This window comes from Branchiostoma belcheri, unplaced genomic scaffold (genome assembly GCF_001625305.1).
Source record: "Branchiostoma belcheri isolate BF01 breed outbred unplaced genomic scaffold, Haploidv18h27 scaffold99, whole genome shotgun sequence".
Lineage (NCBI taxonomy): Eukaryota > Metazoa > Chordata > Leptocardii > Amphioxiformes > Branchiostomatidae > Branchiostoma > Branchiostoma belcheri.
The window spans coordinates 101,918-122,867 of record NW_017804675.1 but is presented as its reverse complement, the minus strand read 5'-3'; the positions used below and the strand labels follow the sequence as shown (position 1 = coordinate 122,867).

Here is a 20,950-nt window from a genome sequence, read left to right as displayed (position 1 = left end):
GACGGCCGTCCCGAGCTGACATGGTAAGACTGTTGACTAGTGACTTCCCGTCCCTCCACAAGCGGTTGTTTACTGGTGCTGCTTCAACCTGTACACAGACTTGACTGGACCTGCACGCGACAACGTTCCCTCACCCAACAGCGGTCGGTGTACTGTTGGCACTGTACAGACGGCCGTCCCGAGCTGACACGGTAAGGCGATAGCCGCGGCGAAAACTCGCTGCCTGTATCCTCTAACATGTGTTTATAGGCTCCGTGAGTGAAGAGGCTTAACAGTTCTCAATAGAGGCTCTAATACATGTATGTATTGGCATGAAGGCAACGGATACATTTTGTTCGTTTTTTTTTCATCAAAAATGTTGAGCATCGTCTATACATTTGGGGTGCACATTATACATGGTAGAACTGGCAGGATCGCCCATGTTAACAATATGCCGTGTCCCTTAGTTGTATTTGAGATCGACCTTTACATGTTAAAGCCACCGTGTTATTTAAGCTGTTGCGAATAAATCCCCTATAACATTTTGCCTTTGGCAGTCTTTGCTTTAGCCCAGCCTTACACGTAGTACATTCCGCCAGCGTTAGCGTGTATCGTGTTTTATCTAGTACCTTTCGGATGGCCTGCATTGAGATCAACCTGCCTATGTTAAAGCGTTCGAAGAAACCTCCTATGACATTCTGCTACCATCGTTGGCAGTCTTTTCATAAGCCCAGCCATGCACGTGCATGTGATCCTGTATTGTGTTTTATCTAGTACCGTTCTGACGGTTTGCATGCATGTAACTTTCGCCTAGACTCCACCAGGCCTTTCTACGGGAATACGGATCGTAGAATTCGGCAAAAAAGATAATCAAATGGGCCAAGGGAGTCCGGCCGCGGGGAGGTAGTTTATTTCCCGCGGTCAGTCAAACCTACAAGGCGGCCGAACTCCCCTGGCAAATATTCTTCTATATATATATATATATATATAGCCAGCGTAGTTAGTCTGGTAGAGACTACCTTTAGCCAGTGTGTGTGAGCAGATAGTGTTTTATCTACCATCCTGACGCCTTGTATGCATGGCTGCGTCCGTACAAGAGTGTTGCGTGCGGATAATTTATATCGTCTTCTCATGATCATGACTCTCTTTAATACACTACATATGTCTGAGCGTGATTTAGCGTTAGATAGCACCACCGTGCGTTTCTTTTCACATGTCAGATCATCTGTGCTTGCAACAACTTCACACACGAAAAGCGTGTTAAACACACTATACCTACCTCTGCATAAGTTATAGCATTGCAGTCTACATTAGCCACATTAATTTGCAATGTATATGTCTTATAGCATTATATAGCCGGGTATGTTTCAGTGTGATTTAGCGTTAGATAGCACCACCGTGCGTTTCTTTTTTTTACATGTCAGATCATTTGCTTGCAACAGTTGCACACAAATCCACACAAATCGCGTGGTTTCTTTTATATAACATACATATACCCTGCATAAGGTTTAGCACTACACAGCCACATCGATGTACTATGTATTATGGCCTTATATAGCCACATTTATTCGCTTGCAACAGTTGTACACAGTTCTACACGAATTGCGTGATCATTTATATACTATACATACCTCTGCATACGGTTTAGCATTATAAACTAAGCCACATTGATGTGCCATGTATTCTAATAGCATTATATAGCCATATTGATGTGCCATATATTATGGTATGTTATAGGCACATTGATTGTGGGTTTATCTGCTTCTAACATTTACCTTAACCAATATGAATTGCCTGATCATGACCCTTTTTAACACCCTACACATTTTGATCATGACTCTCTTTTATGTTGTACAAGTATATACTTATGTGCGCGGTACCTACATGTTCTTAAGCGATATATAGCCACTATGATATGCAGATCACATATCAACCAATCTGCTTCAACAGTTGCAGCCAGGTCAATGCCTTTTTGGGATCATGACTCTTTTACATATGCCATACATACACATATATGCACGGTGTCTACATGTGCACTAGTCTAGTATATATAGCCAAGTACATGCAGATCACATCTACTTGCATCAGTTGCACGTAAAAGTACTTTACTAATGCATGCCATGGCCATGGGTTAGGTACCAGACATTAGGTAGCTCCAGCGAGGATTTGGTAGATCTGGCCTCTGCATAACAGAGAGTAGAAGCCATGCTCCCGATGTCAATGCACGTTAGGCTCACTTGAGTGGAACAGAATAATAATGACACTGTTACAGGGAAGAGCAACACACCGTCTGCACCGCAGTAACCCGCGTCTGCCTGGATTTTATTGGCGTCTGTGAATGTAATGATTTTAATAGAGATCCCTGCTTTCAATTCTGAGTCTCTGAGAGGAAAAATCTTCGATAAACCATTTTGAAGAACCGCGTACTGTGATCCTATGGCTCATGGTAAATTATGTTAGGGGTTTTGCGTTTGATGTAGGGGATTTGTTCTCCAAGGCCACAGAGTTAGAAGCTAGGTGCTGTATTTTCGATCGTGAACATGCCTGACACACTTACTGCAGTTTTTGTATCGAGCTTGGGTTTAGTATTGAGCTAGTGTTACCGATGGTGTCTGGAATCAAAATGGGTTGATGTAATCTCCAAGCAGATCCTACGGTGGCAAGACAGAATCTAATCAGCCAAACAGTGTCCATTAGCCACTGAAGATCCTGACACCGATACGGTGGCTAATTATTTAAGTGCTATATGTAATCTACGTTCGAGATTGTAGCTATAGCTATATAACAATTGTTTTAAAAACGCTTTAAATCACACAATTCAGCCTTAAAGGCTACGAAGTGATGGCGTTATAGTATTCTGTTTAAAATAAACCAATGACATGATATAATATGCACTTCTTGGCCGATTGGATGCTGCGTTGCAACCGTAGGATCTGCTTGGAGCTTAGTTTATTGCATCATGTACTCATTACCAGAACGGCTGAGAGGTGATGGCCCACTTAGATGCGCAAACGGCCGGCGGAATTGACTGCGATCGGCTTGGAATTAGCCCTTAACTCGGGAACTATCTTAGTCTTACTCCATTAGCGGCTAACAGGTTCCTTTATTTGTCTGAGAGGAGATCAGATTTATGTACCGTTTCCCAGTTCTTACTGGTAACGGCGCCGATGTGTGATCTGTGAGACAGACCGTTGCCAACCATTTTCCAGTCCTTACTGGTAATCTGATGTACTCTGGGAGACAAACCGTTGCCACCGTTTTCCAGTCCTTATTGGTAACGGTACTGATGTATAATCTGAGACAGACCGTTGCCACCGTTTCCCAGTTCTTACTGGTAACGGTGCTGATGTATAATCTGTACCACCGTTTTCCAGTTCTTACTGGTAACGGTATAATCTGTGAGAAGGACCGTTGCCAAGAGTCTATAACGTGCCCTTTTCTGCTGACTTCTGCATTTTCCCTGCCAAGTCATAATGTCAGCCTCTCCATTGCCTGGGGCAATTATTATGCACCGACTACTGGAGCTCGTTAAGTTCTAATGACGGAGGAAGCATTAATTCTCCCCGTGACATTTTGCTTCTCCTCTAATTATAGTGGCCCTGCTGAGTAGAGAGGTTATACAGAATGTCATAAAATGTCAGATGTACTTGATTAGTTTTGTGCATGTTGTTTATTGCTTAACCTCCTCCCTGCTACCTAACCCTGTATCCGTTAATTAGAGAATGTGTAGCAAAACAGATACTTCAGTGTGCAAAGGTTAACCTTCTGCCTGCCAACTAACCCTGTATTCATTGGAGAACTCGTAACCAAACAGATACTTCAGTGTGCTAAAGGTAACCTTCTCCCTGCTGCCTAAGCCTGTATCCAGTAGAAAATGTGCATCTAATCAAGCGGATACATCAGTGTTCTAAAATGTAATACATGTCCAGTCTCTAGATCTGGTCCAGGTTGTTGGGCATGTAACTGGCTGAAATGACAGTAAAACTGGGTTGCAAACATGCAAATGTCCAACTATTCCCCAAATCTGGGCAATGTTTAATTTTTTTAGCGACTCAAGCTCTCTAGATATTCAGGCGGTTCAGGCAGCATCTAATGCCTTTCATTAAATAACTGTCAATGGGTCCTCAGTTAGTACTAGTCTGTAAAGCATCTGTCGTTTCAATAGTTCTCCCCACTATCGAGTATGTACATTGTAACATGGTAATGAATAACTCACACAGCTGTATAAGGTTTCTTATTATAGAGCCAGACGTTTCGGACATGTGCTGCCTTTTATCAGTGAACAGGGAATATGTCTATGTCTCCGTTTCAATGGTTCTCCCTGCACTGGAGTCTGTAGGTCTGCAGACTCATTCGCAACCACAGCTGAAAGACAGCAGATACAATCTGTAAAGTCTTACTCCATTAGAAAACTTATCATGTTGTTCAATGCATTTTGTATAAAGCACATGTACCTGAATCTCTGAATGTGTAATAAGATACAGTTGGTTGATGTCATGACAGTTTCTAGTCACATAGCATAACCCTCTTTATCAACCTTCAACAGATGCGTACGCTTCGGGCTATTATTGGGAACTGCACAGGAAGATGTGTGTGAGTAAAGCTGTACTATATGAAATCCATAGACAGTATGTATCTTTTATAGTCTGTGCAACACTCCTGAATTGCTAAAAATGAAATATTGGCCACATATGGGGAATAATTACACATTTGCATGTTGACAACCCAGTTTCAATATAATTATTTTTTGCAGCCCAAGGAATGTAGTAGAGGCGAAACCTGATTAGAAACACTGCTTATATATAGACCACTAGAGCGCTCGCTCGCGTGAAGAATTAAGTTCATCTCCCATCCAATTATCAGCTTCTCACGGAAAGGAAAATTAGCACGCCCGCCAGACGCTGGGTGGTGAGTAGGGCCCGGGTATCAGATAGATCAACCTCGCCCCATTGCACATACAGACCCTGGAAAGAACTAACGTATGGAGGTAATCCAAGTGTTAGAGATTGTGCGTCTAAAGGTATGGAGCAAATTAACTTTGGGGTAGAATTGGTGTGTGTGTGTGAGTGTGAGTGTGTGTGTGTGTGTGTGTGTGTGTGTGTGTGTGTGTGTGTGTGTTGCAGGTGTTTCATGCTTACATCTATGAATACCTTAGATCAACAATGCTTGAACAGATGAATCAACCTCGCCCCATTGCACCTACAGAACCTGGACCGGGCTAACTTATGGAGCTAATTTCAAGTGTTAGACAAGCCGTGTGGTCTAAGGTATGGAGCTATTTAACTTTGTCAAAAAGGTAGAATTGGTGTATGTGAATATGTATGTGTGTGTAATTGTGTGTGTGTGTGTGAATGTGTGTGTGTGTGTGAATGTGTGTGGGTATGTGTAATTGTGTGAATGTGTGTGTGTGTGTGTGTAATTGTGTGTGTGTGTGTGAATGTGTGTGTGTGTGTGTGTGTAATTGTGTGTGTGTGTGCGTGCGTGTGTGTATGCGTGTGTGTGTGTTTTTGTAGGTGTGTGTCCCACCCCCTCCATCTCTTAATACTATAACTCAACAATGCTTGAATTGTTGAATCAACTTCGCCCCATTGCACCTACAGACCACAGACCGGCCTAACGTATGGAGCTTATCTCTAACGTTAGACAAACCGGCAGGACGGATGATGCCCTAGCAAAGAATTCTGCATGTTACGCATTTTCACTGCACAGTATTTGCCAAGCCAAGATTTGCCGTGACCATTTTATTTTGCTCAATGGTGTTGCTTCGTCAACACAATCTAGTGCTTGCTTTAGTTGACAGTTGTGAAAATTGTCATAAGATGTAACTTCATCGCCATAAATAGTATGCTTTGTTGACATCTATATTCATGTGCCTGACAATACATCATAGCAGAGTCACAGCTATATAAGATATGTACATAGTGTTCGGTTGGCTAAGCTATGAATACCCTATTACCCTATCTATTGGACATACGTCCGTTTTTTAAGATCGTAGTGGATTTATAGAAAAACCATAAATCACCATGACCTCCTGTTCCGGAAAAGCTCCACTGCCATCAATATGTCGGGTATGAATCGGTGCAGAAGACAGGCACTGGGTCAATGCCACTTCCACGGTTGTCAGGATAATGATAGATAAACCGTAAAGTGGATATTAGCGATCAAAGTCACTCACACTCACTCGTATGAAAGCAGTTTGGCACCGAGTGGGTAGATTCAAATGAAGAAGCATGAAGGGCTCTGTGGTGATAAAAATTCTATCTGTCTTTGAGAAGATCGCGAAGTCTGGGTCGATACAGACAGGGTCTGCTGTATCCATCCCCGTGCCTATCTAGTACTACGTACTACTGTATGCCGGAATGGGTTGGGATTGGGATCAGGCACGGTTCTGGATAGTCTCTATTGTACCCAGAACCGTGCCTGGGTGAGCGTTAGGATCAGGCACGGTTCTGGATAGCCTATATCGTATCTGAGAACTGTGCCTATTTAGTTCTTAGCCTGAATGGGTTAGGGTTAGGACCAGATACGGTTCTGGATACTCCGAGTATCAAAGAACGTAGATTTGCCACAGGCACGGTTATGGGTACACTAGGACTTTGCCTGAGCATGATTCTGTAAGCACTATTCTGGATAAAACACATGGTTCTGGATACAGCACTGTTCTGGATAAAGCACAGTTCTGGATAAAGCAAGGTTCTGGATAAAGCAAGGTTCTGGATAAAGCACAGTTCTGGATAAAACACGGTTCTAGATACATCAGTGGCCATTCCCCTCCCCGGACAGACAGATGTATTACCCTGTTATCTCACCAACCATGATGCATGAGGCCTATCCGACACAGACGGTTCCGTGCGAGGAAACTATTGACTCGGGAGACAGGCCATACGTCTTAAAGATGCCTTAACACGCACATGGATCCATCTCAAGTGCTTTTTACATTACCTTCATACGCACAGTGGCGTCGTATGGCAGCGCCCTAGAGACAGTGGACTAACAACCAACGGGAAAAAGAAAGGCTATCTATCTATACCTATACCGCTGTACCTTTACCGTTAATCTCGAAGTAGATCGTTTGCCTTAACACGCACATGGACCCATCCCAAGTGTTTTACATTACCTCCCTATTCACAGTGGCGTCGGATGGTCATCCCAAGAGACAGTGTCCTAACAACCCAATGGCGTAAAAAAAGGCTTGGGACTATCTATACCTTTACCTTTATCTATACCGATGTACCTTTACAGTGGCGTAAGATGGTCATACCACAGAGACAGTGGGCTAAGAACTCTACGGTCTAAAGAAAGGCTTGGGACTACCATTAACTTTAAGTGTTCGAAACCTATTAATGATACCCAAGCAGATCATTTGGTAGCAATGACAGTATGAAATAGATAGTCAAGATAATGGGCAAGACGGCAACTCGTTGGACAATTTCTTTTTCCATTAGATATTGTCTTGTCTATTGGATACTGTGTTGCCTAATGAATACTGCCTCCTAGTAGGTCACTGAAATATCTGCTTGGAGATTATCCAAAACTATCCGGGAATAGTTTTCTCATGTCGGTACATCAGAGGATCGATTAAAAGTCGTTTTATACAACCGATTTTATACTCACCGACTGGTGTGTCAGTGCCCCTCCTGCTACATTCCTCGGGGCATAAAGGAACTAGTGACATGAAGCAGAAAACTACAATATAAAGCAGCTATGACAAAACCATCCATTGTCAGACAAGGGACAGGAACGACTCAACAATCTTAACTCATAAGTTTATTCTGGGATGCAGTCCAAGAAAAAGTCCAGCTAGTCGCCAGGACCATGTCTGCACTGTGCACTTTTCTGATCATTTAGTTCAGGCGATAAAACTAACGTGTCAGCGGCCCTTCTACTAAATGTACCGTCTTCGGAGCAATCATGAACTAGTATTAAAGTAAAGAACTACAATATAATGTCCAAAAGCAGCTTTGATAAAACCATCCATTGACCGAGTAGGGACAGGAACGACTCAACAATCTTAACTCATAAGTCGGTTATGGAATGATAAGTCTGTTCTGGGATGCAGTCCAAGAAAAAGTCCACCCAGCCAGCAAGAACATGTCTGCAGTGCACACTTTTCTGATCATTTAGGTCGAGGCGATTCATCAGAACGTCAGTAACTGCGCCATATTGCCGCTGACCTCCAGCCCTGACCCGGGGTAATACACGCTTGTATTGAGCAGAATAGATTTATAAAAACACTATTGACTGGAAAACATGGTACTGGCTGATTCCAGATGGAAGATTTTGCGTTACTGAATATCATGAAAGAACGAAATGGGATGGATCGGGATCGGGACATTGTGTGCTTTAAGGTATGCGTAAAGAATGGATTTTATGCAATGCATTTGCTGGACAAAAGTTGATTTTGGTGTTAATCTATTTCCAATTTTCACACGTTTTGTACATGATCTGCCTTTGTGGTTATGTGACCGTGGGGTATAATTAATTTGATGTGGCTTCACAGAGATCCTGAAATACGTTTCTATTCCACGTCTTTAATATTGCCATTTATCATCCGACATCGTAACGTCTATTCTAAAGCCTACCACTTACTTACAGCACAGCAAACATCCCCTGGGAGTTTACAGTATAACCAACCGTCGGTGAAACAACTCTCTGGCCTTGCTAACAACAAGGGAAAGTGGAGAAATCTTGCAGTTGCCAGCGCAGCAGCCGACCGATGATAATGGTGATGCCTAGCCTATCATGTCTCCCAATAGACATCAGGACTGGTGAGAATACAGCATGTTCCCTTCTCACGAAAAGCAGAGTCAGCTGTTACTAACATGTGCGCATATCGTTGTAAACGTCTATTGTTATAAGCCTGCAACATCTCCTGGGGAGTTTACAGTATAACCAACTCTCGGAGAAACAGATCTCTGGCCTAGCAACAAGGGAAAGAGGAGAAAGTTGCAGTTGCCAGCGCAGCAGCCGACCGATGATAATGATGATGCCTAGCCTATCATGTCTCCCAATAGACATCAGGACTGGTGAGAATACAGCCTGTGCCCTTCTCACAGCCGTTACCAACATGTACGCATATCGTTACGTCTATTGTTAAGCCTGCAACAACTGGGAGATTATAACAACGAATTCTAGGTGAAACAGATCTCCAACCTTGCTAACAACAAGGGAAGTGGAAGAAAAATGCTGTAGGCTACGTAGCAGCCAAGTGACCATGATAATGATGAAATTGATGATGTCTATGATTTTCACAGTATATCTATCATATCTTTCCATAGACGTTGTGAATACAGTATGTGCCCTTCTTGCATGTGCAGACTCAGCCGTAACTAACATGTACCAACATCCATCACTGCTTGTGTTAAAAGTCCATCCTACATTCTATCATCCATTACGGCAGACAAGGAGACCCCGGGGAGAAGACCTCAAACGGCCTGACCCAATCCTGCCATGTTACCGATCTCTGAAGAACCCACCGCACTCATACAAAAAGAGTAGGAGTTCTTCCCGGTGTGAGTGATTCAAACCTTACAGTCCTGTCTTGACGAAAGAAACATCCATTACAGCAGACAAGTCGACCCAGGAGGGACACTCGGTCCTGACCTCACACAGCCTGACCCAAATCTCAGCTCTATCGCCTTCGGTCAGCCCGCCTGGTCTCATTAAGCAGCAATTTCATGGCGATAAAAGTGACACAGTTCATAAAGACTAAACTTATGATTTACCAGCTAAAATGAAAAATAAAACCAAAAGCGGTAGGAAAATCCCTAAATGATGATATAGAACTCTGATTAGGAGACGCTGGTCTCATTTAGCAGCAATTTCATGGCGATAAAAGTGATAAAGTTCATAAGGCTAAACGCCTGATTTACAAGGAAGAAAATACCCAAAGCAGTGGGAAAATCAGGATCAGCATCAATCATCATCTACCGCTTAGTCTGGTTGTCCGTTGGGGCACCAAAAATACTCCGTTGACCACTTTTCCCCTAGTTTGATACTTTGTTAAGTGATACACAAGACTAAACTTATGATTTAGGGGGACGAAGAACTCAAAAGCTTCAGAAAAATTAGAGAAATGATAATATACAGGACTCGTATTAGAAGATGCTGAAACATTATCTAAGCACTGTGTTGCCTTTCAAGCCTACTATAATAAAGGAGCAAAGCGTCAGTAACTGGCCTGGGGACTAAGGCAATAAACCTTTTCCCAACGGTTTCTTCGATAATTCTTAATTCCTTCTTTGCCAAATGATGCTCGAAAGCTAATTACAGGTACAGGGTCAAATATGGAAAGCGAAGCGATTGAGAACATATATATAAATACAACTACTGTCTGTGATTAACTTATATTATACCATGTTTGCTATTATGGGGCTTAAATTCTTCTTTGAAGACAGTGGATAATGTTGACAGACCTTCTTCTTTCCTTAATTGGAATAGATGAAAGTCCCGTAGCGTGCAGAGGTCTGGTTATCACTGATGCTGAAAGGTTTTGGCTCCAAATCCCAGCGGACGGGTCCATATTCTTAACCCGATTTGCACGCAACTGGTAGGGTGTAGTCATTCAATCGAAGGGGGCGGTGGGAGTTAGAATGTTAGTACAGTATAGAATGGTAAGACTGGATGTAGGGCTTCCTCAACTTCAGAAAACATCACAACTTCTAGATAACATATATCAAGAACCAGAAGATTTTAGTTTTGTCGAGCACTATCATTGAAGATAGTAGCACATTCTCAAGCATTAAAGACAGCAGTACAAGAGGCTATAGAGGTATCCGGAAGGGTAGCGATGTCTAATAAACTTTGGTCAACCATAAACAGTCGAGTGGATTTAGGAAGCCACATATTCGACATATGCAACAGTGTTTCATGTTAACCACACCTCGTGCACACTGGTGCTTACTGGCAATGGCATGGGGCCATGCTGGTTACAGTACCAAAGGAGAGAATGTTGCAAACCATATAAATCCCTTGTGACCAATTATCACCAGTCAATATCGCTAAAAGTTTGAGAAACAGTGACACGAATCAAGTAACGTTAGTTCTCTGTAGACAGTGTTCTATAGCAGTAACCTCTCATTGAAGTAGACGAGATTTCATCCAAGGCAAATATCCTGAATGTTCCAGGAGCAGAATTGGTGATTGAACTAGATAAGAGTTTATGTATGATAAATCTTATTGTAGTAGTAACAAGTCATTGTGTTATAGTGATAAGTGTAATGTATGATGAATGTCGGGAATGTTGCGGGTGTGCGTCAGTAAAGCCGATGAAATCCCGATAAAAACCCGATAAAGGAAGCGTGCTTTCAGCAGATGACACGGGAACCAGACTGATAGAAGACCCCGCTCTTATCAGACAATTTATCTCTATCACCAAAACACGTGCTGTAATTTTAATGATATATTTTACCTCAAAAACTTTCCCTTCTTTGCTGCTCACTAGAGAAGGGAGCTTTTAAAGAAGCGAAGAAATGCCAGCCCAAATTTCAACACGAACAGACAAAAAGGCAACTACTCTCCTTTTAAAATTCCAAAACCTACAGAATGTACAATAAAGGTCTTCATTCATTTATTAAAGAAAAAGTTGGATCTTTCGCCTTCAACTGTCTAAGAAAAAAAGCCAGACCTAACAATTTACAATTTCGAGCCAGCTTTTAGACTAGAGTAGTGGCATGTTATATAACATTATCCTGTATTGTACCACATTGATTGTTCGTCATTTTCCTGTTACTTGCAATTAACCTTCAGGCAAGAATTTGCTACCGACTCATTAACGAAACCATCCAATTTGTCATCTCTGTAACATTGCAATCAAAAACTGATGTCAGTAATGAAATAATAATACAGAAATCCTTCTTCTAAACTCACCAATGCTTTCCGGTTGTTTCAGAGCCCAACTAGATTGATGCTTTAATTAAGGGTCTTTTCCAGTCAGGAATTAGCTAAATATGGCCTGTCTTTTCAACAGGCTTATTCAATATACAGCATTCAATTTGTCATATTTTGAAACATTGCAACCATATGAGAGTGGAGAGAGTCAAGGGAGGGGTTCCTCCGTAGGAGTGACGATACCCTGGATTGAGTGAGTGAGAGCAATCATACACTGATGTCAGTCATATATTAATAATAATACAGAAATCTTTCCTTATTAAGACTGTTGAAAACATCAATTCTTTCCGGTTATTTCAGAGCCCAACTAGATCGATGCTTTAATTAAGGGTCTTTTCCAGTCAGGAATTAGCTAAATATGGCCTGTCTTTTCCAGGCAGGCAAAGCACGACGTTGCGTGATGGTAAATGTGGAAAGTGAATTAGCTGGGTCCGGAGGGAGTCGGTCCCAGGGGGAGGCTAATAGATGCTGTGTGTGGGTGTGTTTTAGTTACGGCCATTTATCTAATGACGAACTCTTTGTACCCTGTTACATTTTAAGACTTTGAATGGATGTTAAGGTCTGTGCATCATTTATTTCTTCTGATTGTTATCATTATTCTATCTAAACATTCTTTAATAACGTTATTTTGTTATCACTCATGTTCAACTAACAGCATCAATAGGCAACAAACCATCAGTGATCTCTCTCAATAATCTCTCAAAGATCATGCAATGATCGTTCATGGGTTGCTGTTATATCCAGAACGGTTCAGGATAGTTCTCGAGTATCCAGAACAATGCTAAAGATTTAAATAAACCAAACGAAACCAATACCTGGAGCATATTTATGTTCTCGAATACATTAATAATATTGGGGCTATCCAGAACCGCTCCTAGTCCTAACCCCTACCTATTCAGTCATAGAACTAGATGGCTACAGTTCTTGCTACAATAGACTATCCAGAACCGTGCCTGATCCTGACCCTAACCCATTCAGGCATAACTAGATAGAAACAGTTCTGGCTACAATAGACTATCTCCTGAATTGCGATGGCATCTGTACTGCTTTGCTAGCAGTAAAGGAAAGTCAAATCCATTGCCGCCACAAAACTTCTTCATCGCTGACAGCCACATTGATTTTTGCTGAATGCTTGAATCTTTAGAGACTACAAGATATATAGTCACACTCGAGCAGGATTTAAAAGTCTCTTCCTTGGATTTCAAGTAGTGGGGAAGAAATGGTCACCCGGGGAAAACTGCGTTTAAATCTGGCTGCGAACCAAAACAGTTTGTGGCAGAAAATTGATTTAACAGTTCTTACTGTGTAACGGCGGAACGGAATTACGTTTTTAATGTAACACATTTAGGGTTATTTTCCAGAGCACTGATGATTATCGTTACTTTGTTTCGGTAAGTGGGGCGCACGGAGGGTGTTTTGATTCTCTTTGCCATGGCGTGTAGAAAAGTTTAAGTAAACTAACCATTAACCCTAACCCTTAAGACTTGATTTGGTAACATTTGTGCTGCACATGTTATCCTAAAGATTCTAGTTTTGAACAGAAACTGACTAACAGTTGCAAGGTGCAAAAATGATACCTTGATAGCGACTTCATTTCGCATTTTTTGTAAATTACCATTGAAAGTACATGATATCAAAGACTAGGCTTTACCAATGACATGTGTAGATTCACAAAACTCGGTTAAATGGTACATGCAACATGGTAGAAACTGTTTTGTAGATGAAGGTTAGACATGCAGTCAGAACATTGCGCGATACACAATAACTCAAGCATTGAATGAACTCTCTGTAGAGTCAGACGTTCCAGAGAGCATCCGCTACCTTTCATCAGTGACTTGAGAACTTCATTGTGCTTTCTCTTCTAACGTCTAGTCCCTACTGAGATGTTTCACCCTGTCTGTCTGTGTGTTAATGGTGCCTGGGCTGTGCTTTAGAGGCAGACGCAGTCTCATCACGTAGGGTGCTCAGGAATACTTGTTGCTGAACTGCGTTAGTGTTACGTGACTGTGCACTGCGTCAGGACCCCTTTCTACATCAGCTATAGGACTGGGTACAGAAATACCTGCACAACTTGAATCGTACATGCACTACCTTAAATCATACTAGGAATGTGTCTAATTATATGAGGATGACGCTCAGGAATACGAGTTGCTGAACTGTGTTAGTACTACGTGACTGTGCACTGCCTTAGGACCCTCTTATACATCAGCCATAGGACTGGGTACAGAAAAACCTTCACAACTCGAGTCATACCTGCACGGACCAAGGAATGTGGGAATCCTGGCGAATGAATGGCATTTCAGCACCAAGGAGAATGTATGTACCAGCTGTGTTCCATGAGGTATACTTCAATTACATTTAGAAACACAGGGAATTTGCGTCCGTTTTTAACTTGAATGGGTTGGGGTTAAGATCAGGCACGGTTCTGGATAGTCGTCGCGTGTCCAAGAACATAGATTTGTCCCAGGCACGGTTCTGGATAAGCATGGACTATCCAGAACCATGCTCAGGCTTCTGGATAGTCGATACTATAGTATCTAAGAACGTTGATTTGCACAGTTCATGATAGGAATGGGCTATCCAGAGCCGTGCCTGACTATGGTTCTGGATACAGTAACGTTACTTTATGACCGGTCCTGATGAGCCCACGTGCCCGGTAACGGCTGTACATCAGGCCGTGCGAGTTACGCTGCTTCGGCAATCAACTTTAAACCTGCGCATCAATCAATGCAGCAGTAAAACAGTCATAAACCGCTACACTAGTACTGGCTCTGTTGCATAACACAGTCGTAAAGGTTGAACTCAGGATTGGTGAAAAAATTATACCAGAAAATTTTGCGGTCATAAAACTTTCATATACAATTTGAAGAAGAAGTGGCAGTACCAGGAAAAACCGCCAGGGGGTCCAAAATCGAGACATTCCCTCTATAGGTTAATACCTAACCATAAAACCGCTACACAGGCCCTGTTGCATAACATAGTCGTAAAGGTTGAACTCAGGATTGGAAAAGAAATTATACTGGAAAGTTCTGCGCTAGTTCCAGGAAAACCGCCAGGGGGTAAAAATGTAACCATTTCCTCCAATACGTAACCATTAACCACAGATCAAATTTCGTAAGAACCATCCATATTTTCCAGAGAAATGCTGTCCAATCACAAGGAAACAAACTACCAAAACAGAACATTCCTGGCAACAGTAATGATATTCGTTTTGTAACAATTCCCGCGTAGTATTAGAGCTTATCATATACATTTGTGGTACATTAGCTAATGCATCACTCCTGGACTGAAACTGAAACGTCTCCATTTCCAGATTTGCTTAAATACATGTACATTTGATAACATATGTGCCAAGTTTGGTGCAATGTTTTAAGAGCTATTTGCACATTTTTTTCTAGCTTTAGCACTATAAGTGGTCATTTAGGGACAAAGGTTACGCAACCCATTATCTTGATACCATTTCCTTTTGTAGATTTGCTTAGAATACATTTAACTACTTTTGTTCCAAATTTGGTGCTTTTAGGCAAATTTGCACAATATTTCCAGCTTTGCTGCTGCACTATCAGAGGTCGTATAAGGACAAAGACTACCCAATCCATTATCTTGATACCGTTTCTCTCTCCTCTCCATCCTGCCCAATGTTCCTTGTTAGTCCCAATTTCCTTCCCTCCCGTTCGATACTGTAGACACACACGTACTGCTGCTGGCTGGCTAACGGCCTAATGAATCCAATCAGTGAGCCCGGCCCAATACGCGGTTTTCTAATTAGCTCTATAACACAGTCGTGTGGTGAGAGGCTTAGCCTGGTTGCCAGGCCATTGTAGGATCCCCGGTATGACTACGGTGTTGGGAGTACTGACTGTCAGCCCAGGTTCATTAGCGCACACCCTGTGTTTTAAGTCGGTCTATTCAACTCTATTGTATCCAGAACTGAGCCTAGTAATATGCTTGAATGGGTTAAGGATAAGGTTAGGATCATGCACGGGCCTGGATAGTCTCCGCGTATCCAAGACCGTAGGTATATGCCGAGGCACGGTTCCGGATGCAGGGGGACTGTCCAAATGCCTGAGCATGGTTTTGGATAAAGCACGGTTCTAATTTCAATCAGCTCGCCTACAGGGCAGCAATAATCAGAAAGGCAAGCTGGCAAAAATAGCTAGAATTAATGGTAGTGGGGCTTGGTAAAAATACTATTAAGCCGGCGTATGAATGACGGTAACAAAGCTAACTGGAGCCGGTAAAACACCCTCAAGCCACCCTGTTGAGCCTAGTAACCATGCCATAGGAGACTTCCCCTGAGCTCATCTCATCCTTACAAACCACCAGACGGAATCGGGAGCACAAAAGTCTGCTTCGAACAAGGGCAAGTCCAAGGTGACCCGCTGCAGACGGCTTCACAGTCCGGCAAAACACCACTTAGCCGCCCTGTGAAGCCTGTGTAGCCAGGCTACACGGGACTTTCTGTAGAGCTCATCACCATCACAAACCACCAGACAGAATCGCGAACACAAAAGACTGCTCCGAACAAGGGCAAGTCCAAGGTGACCCTCTGCAGACGGCTCCGTGCCTTCTGGCGCGGGAACAACAGAGGAGGTAATGAACGGGGCAGAAAAATCGTTTCTAACCCGGCTCGGGTCAGACATACCTCTGTACCTGCCGTGCTTAGGGCGTAATTAGGTGGTAGAAAGAGTGAAGCTGGGGCGATTTATGTCGTTAACATGTCGGCTTTGTAGATGTCTTTTTCTTTCTTAACATTTTATAGCCATACTTTTTTTACATACTAGTTTTAAAGAGACGCTGTTGCTCTACCGCTGTTTCTTGTGCTGCAGCACCAAGGACAGACCCAAATCCATCTGGGCCTTCATTTTCTTACAGATATATTTACAAGCTCGACGCAGTGAGTGAGTGATATTTATAACCCAGTCCTTCCTCTTGCTTAGAGAGAGAAGAGAGGGGGGCGACAGACACACACACACACACACACACACACATACACACAAACAAACACACACAAACACACACACACACACACACACAAACACACACACACAAACACACACACACTCACACACAAACACACAGACAAACACACACTCACACACACTAACACACGCACACACACACAGAGACACACACACAGCGCACGACACGGAAATAAAGTATCATTCATTCATTCATTCATTCATTCACACACACACACGCACACACACACACACACACACACACATCTACTCACACACACACGCACACACACACACACACACATAGACGTACACACACACACACAGCCTTACACACACACACACACACACACACACACACACACACACACACACACACACAAACACACACACACACACACAAACACACAAACACACACACGCACACACCCTGCCTACAGTGATCACAGATAATGCAGCTCCTCTGATTTAGCGTGGCAATCAGCCAAATGGTTTCACGCCACTCGCGAAGCTCTTACATCTCGCGCTCTCCCCGCACTCAGTACTGCCGGATATATTGTTTCCATGACGAGGGAAATTAGCCCGAAATCACCACTTTGTAGGGCGGCCATTTATCACCATGCCTGGCGTTGTTTGCATGCATGTTTGAGTATAGGCAGGCTTGTGCAGAAAGGCGTAACGCCAGCACGTACATAGGATGTGACAGCATGTATTATAAGGCCCTACTGATTTTATCACATGGATGACATCTTCTTGTTACCCCAAAACTGATGCGAGTGCGCGAAACAAACTTTGCCCGCTGTTTTTTTTTTCCTTATCGAAAAGAGCTATTGGATTTCCCGAGTACAATACAGTCTGTAACTTACATCTGTCTTCTTTGTTACCACTAATCTCCAAGCAGATCCCTTTCGGTGGCAAGACAGTATCCATTAGCCAGAGGAGTTTGCACGGCTACCGAATGGGGTCTGCTTGGAGATTAGTGATAATGACAATTGGTGGAAGAGTAGCTCTTCAGTGAGCTAAAACTGGTTCGAAATGGCTTCTTCACACCCTCTAGTATACTCTGTTTTATTAATTGGTATATGACAAAAGAGGCCTTATGTCAACGCCAAACATGACCTTATGTACTTGAAAGGTATACTAGTCTAGTACATCATCAATCTTCTGCCTTCCTAACGCGCGTAAGTTCAGCATACGACCATGATCGATGCGAAGCTTTCACAGATGACAGTACCATAACCATAACCACATTGTTCTGTGGATGATCAATAATGTTAACAATTCCTAAGCTACAGCCATTCAATGTGTGCATTATTCACTTAGTGTTTGTTACTATTCAGTTCGCCTTCGATCCATTCTGCGGTGGGAGCCGAAACATGTCGGTGCATAATGTTACGAGCCGGGAACAGATTGTATCGTTTCACGGTTGAGAGGTGCGTTTGGTTTTAATCATCACAACCAGATTGGTGTGAAACATTCGCACGTAAGGTCTAATGAACTGGATCTGTTTCGACATGTTGTAAAGTTGTAAACCGTGGATTTGATTTTTTTGGGGAAGTGATCTATTGTTTTAAAGCCGCTTGATTATCAGAGGCAGATGGATTTGAAGCACTTGGTCTCTATACATGACTTCTATTCTGTAAGTTCTAATGAACTGGATCTGTTTTGGCATGTTGTAAACCGTGGATGTGATTTTTTGGGAGTGATCTGCTGTTTTAGTGTTTAATTGTTTTTAATCATCAGAGACAAATGGATTTGAAGCACTTCGCCTATGCATGGCTTATCGTGTTAATGAACTGCATCTGTTTCGACATGTTGTAAACCATGGGCTTGTGATTTGGGGGTGGGGGTGGGGAGTGACGGATCTATCGTTTTGATGTTTTACTGCTGTTTCAGAGCTTTACTGTTTTTAATCACCAGAGGCAGGTGGTTTTGAACCACTTGCTTGGTCTCTATACTTGGCTTATATTCTGTACGTTGTAATGAACTGATCTATTTTGACATGTTGCAAACCGTGAATGTTGAAAGTTGAAAGGGCTGGTCACCACATAAATTAATATATTTGAATAAGAATAAACAGAGCAGTAGTTTTTTAACTTAAGCTAGACAATGTTGATGTAAAGTTAACTATGTATTTGCAAATGTCTCATTTCTACTTATATCTATCTCTCATTTCAGATGACAGCGAATAAAACCCTTTCAACGCCAACGATGAAAATACACGAATTTGTTTGACTAATATCAAAGAGCAGTTGTTTTAAGCTAGCTAGACCATGTTAAGGTAAACATTTGCAAATGTGACCTTTCTAGTAATGTCTATCTCTCGTTTCAGATGATTGCTGAAGGAACCCTTTTAACATTGACAATGCAGACGGACAACTGGTAACGACAGAGCCACCATCAGGACGCCATGTTCTCTGTGCTTCTTCTAGTTGGAATGGCCCACATCGCGACATGCGTCACGCCGCTGGCACACCGCCACGCCGATCTCGTACCCAGGATCAAACTCCCTGGGGACGAGTTGGACGGCAGCGGGGAGAGCGGCGACGGCGACCCACACCTGACCTCCGACCCCGCGTTCGAACTTACGTCATCACCACCCGGCGGCCATCTTGGAACGGTTGCCCTACAAAAGGTCAACGATGATGATGATTTCGCCACGTATATAGACACAGAGGAGTCACAGGATGTGCTTTCAACCGGAATAGCAGAGACCGTGAGTTTTACGGAAAGACCGAGTACTACGCCTGCAAGCACAAGTACAAACAACTATGCCTCAACAGGCCAGCATAGGACGGTCGGAGTGATCAGTAGTAGCAGTAGTAGCAGCAGTAGTAGTAGTAGTAGTAGTAGTAGTGGCAGTAGTAGTAGCAGTAGAAGTGTTAGCAGTAGTAAAAGGACGAGTCGAGACAGTAAGGGAAAAGCGTCGAACGGCACGAAAGAGGAGGCGAGTTTTGTCCGACGTTCTGCTGCAGTTCTAACGTGACGTGCCGGTACGATTACGAGGTTCTGCCGGTCTGTTCTTGCAACAAGGCGAGCCCGTACGAGTCGTGCGAACTGTCGGACGGCGACAACCCGATCTGGGCCGACGTGCTCACGATGCCGCCCGACCGGAAGCGCGGCGTCTGCATGGAATTGTGGGAGAGGGACCAGAGCAACGTCACGAGGTACAGGCTGCACTGCCACGTGACGGGCGTCCAGGATTTCACGTACACCTCCGTTCATTGGAACGCATCGGCGCCGGATGACGTGCTGGAGAGGAGCCTGCCCAATCAGAGGCCTTGTCTCATGTTCATCAAGCGAGCCGGCCCGCCGCTGCGCAACAAGACGGCCATGGACGAAACCTTGCAGTACGCAGGGTTCGCCATGATTTTTGTGTTTATCGGAGTGATTATGTGCTCCTGTAGGAACCAGGAATCTACTGACGAGGACGAGCCGCTAGAGAGGAAAGCCAGCGACGCCTGGGTCGACTCGGGGTAGCGACATCCGGGTCCTGTCACATCCGGGTTACATGCCTGTGGTGTCCCGGATGTACCCTTTACCTTCACAGAAGCCAGCGATGCTTGGGTGGACTTTGGGTAGTGAAAAGGGGCGATGTGACCTCTGTTGTTGCTACCGTATTTTGAAGCTCGGGGAAAACAGGACACAGTGAGATGAAGAGTTGCAGCTTCAGAGTTTCATCCGGGTCTTCTTACATCCGGGTCATCTGCCTGTGGTGTCCCGGATGTACTTTGTCCTGGAACAAAAGCCAGCGATGTTTGGACGCTGGGAGTAGCGAACACGAGAAGTGTCCACAGACAATGCACTACCTTGAACAGAGATAGGGGGCGTCACTACCTAAACCCTGCATATGACCGTCTCTTGTTACGTGATAATCAACATCAAGGCACGTGACAAGAGAACTCCAAGACGAGACCTTCCTGGGTTGACGAAGAAACAGAGTGCGTCTTAAAAACTCCCCAAAATATCTAATAACCCTGTTGTGTGTATTGTTTAAAATGTTTGTCAAAAGTATGTCTTTTTCTGTTTTGGTACATCTCAATCCTTCCGTATCCCGAATGACAAGAAACGTAAAAAGTTGACTTAAGAAACTTATGAAGTTCGTTTCAGGTTGATAACTT

General features: G+C 43.3%; 1 pseudogene; it reads left to right on the top strand.

The window, feature by feature from the left end:
• Nucleotides 1-95: 95 nt before the first annotated feature.
• On the top strand, nucleotides 96-20,319 carry LOC109462106 (annotated as a pseudogene).
• The last annotated feature ends 631 nt before the right edge of the window (nucleotides 20,320-20,950 follow it).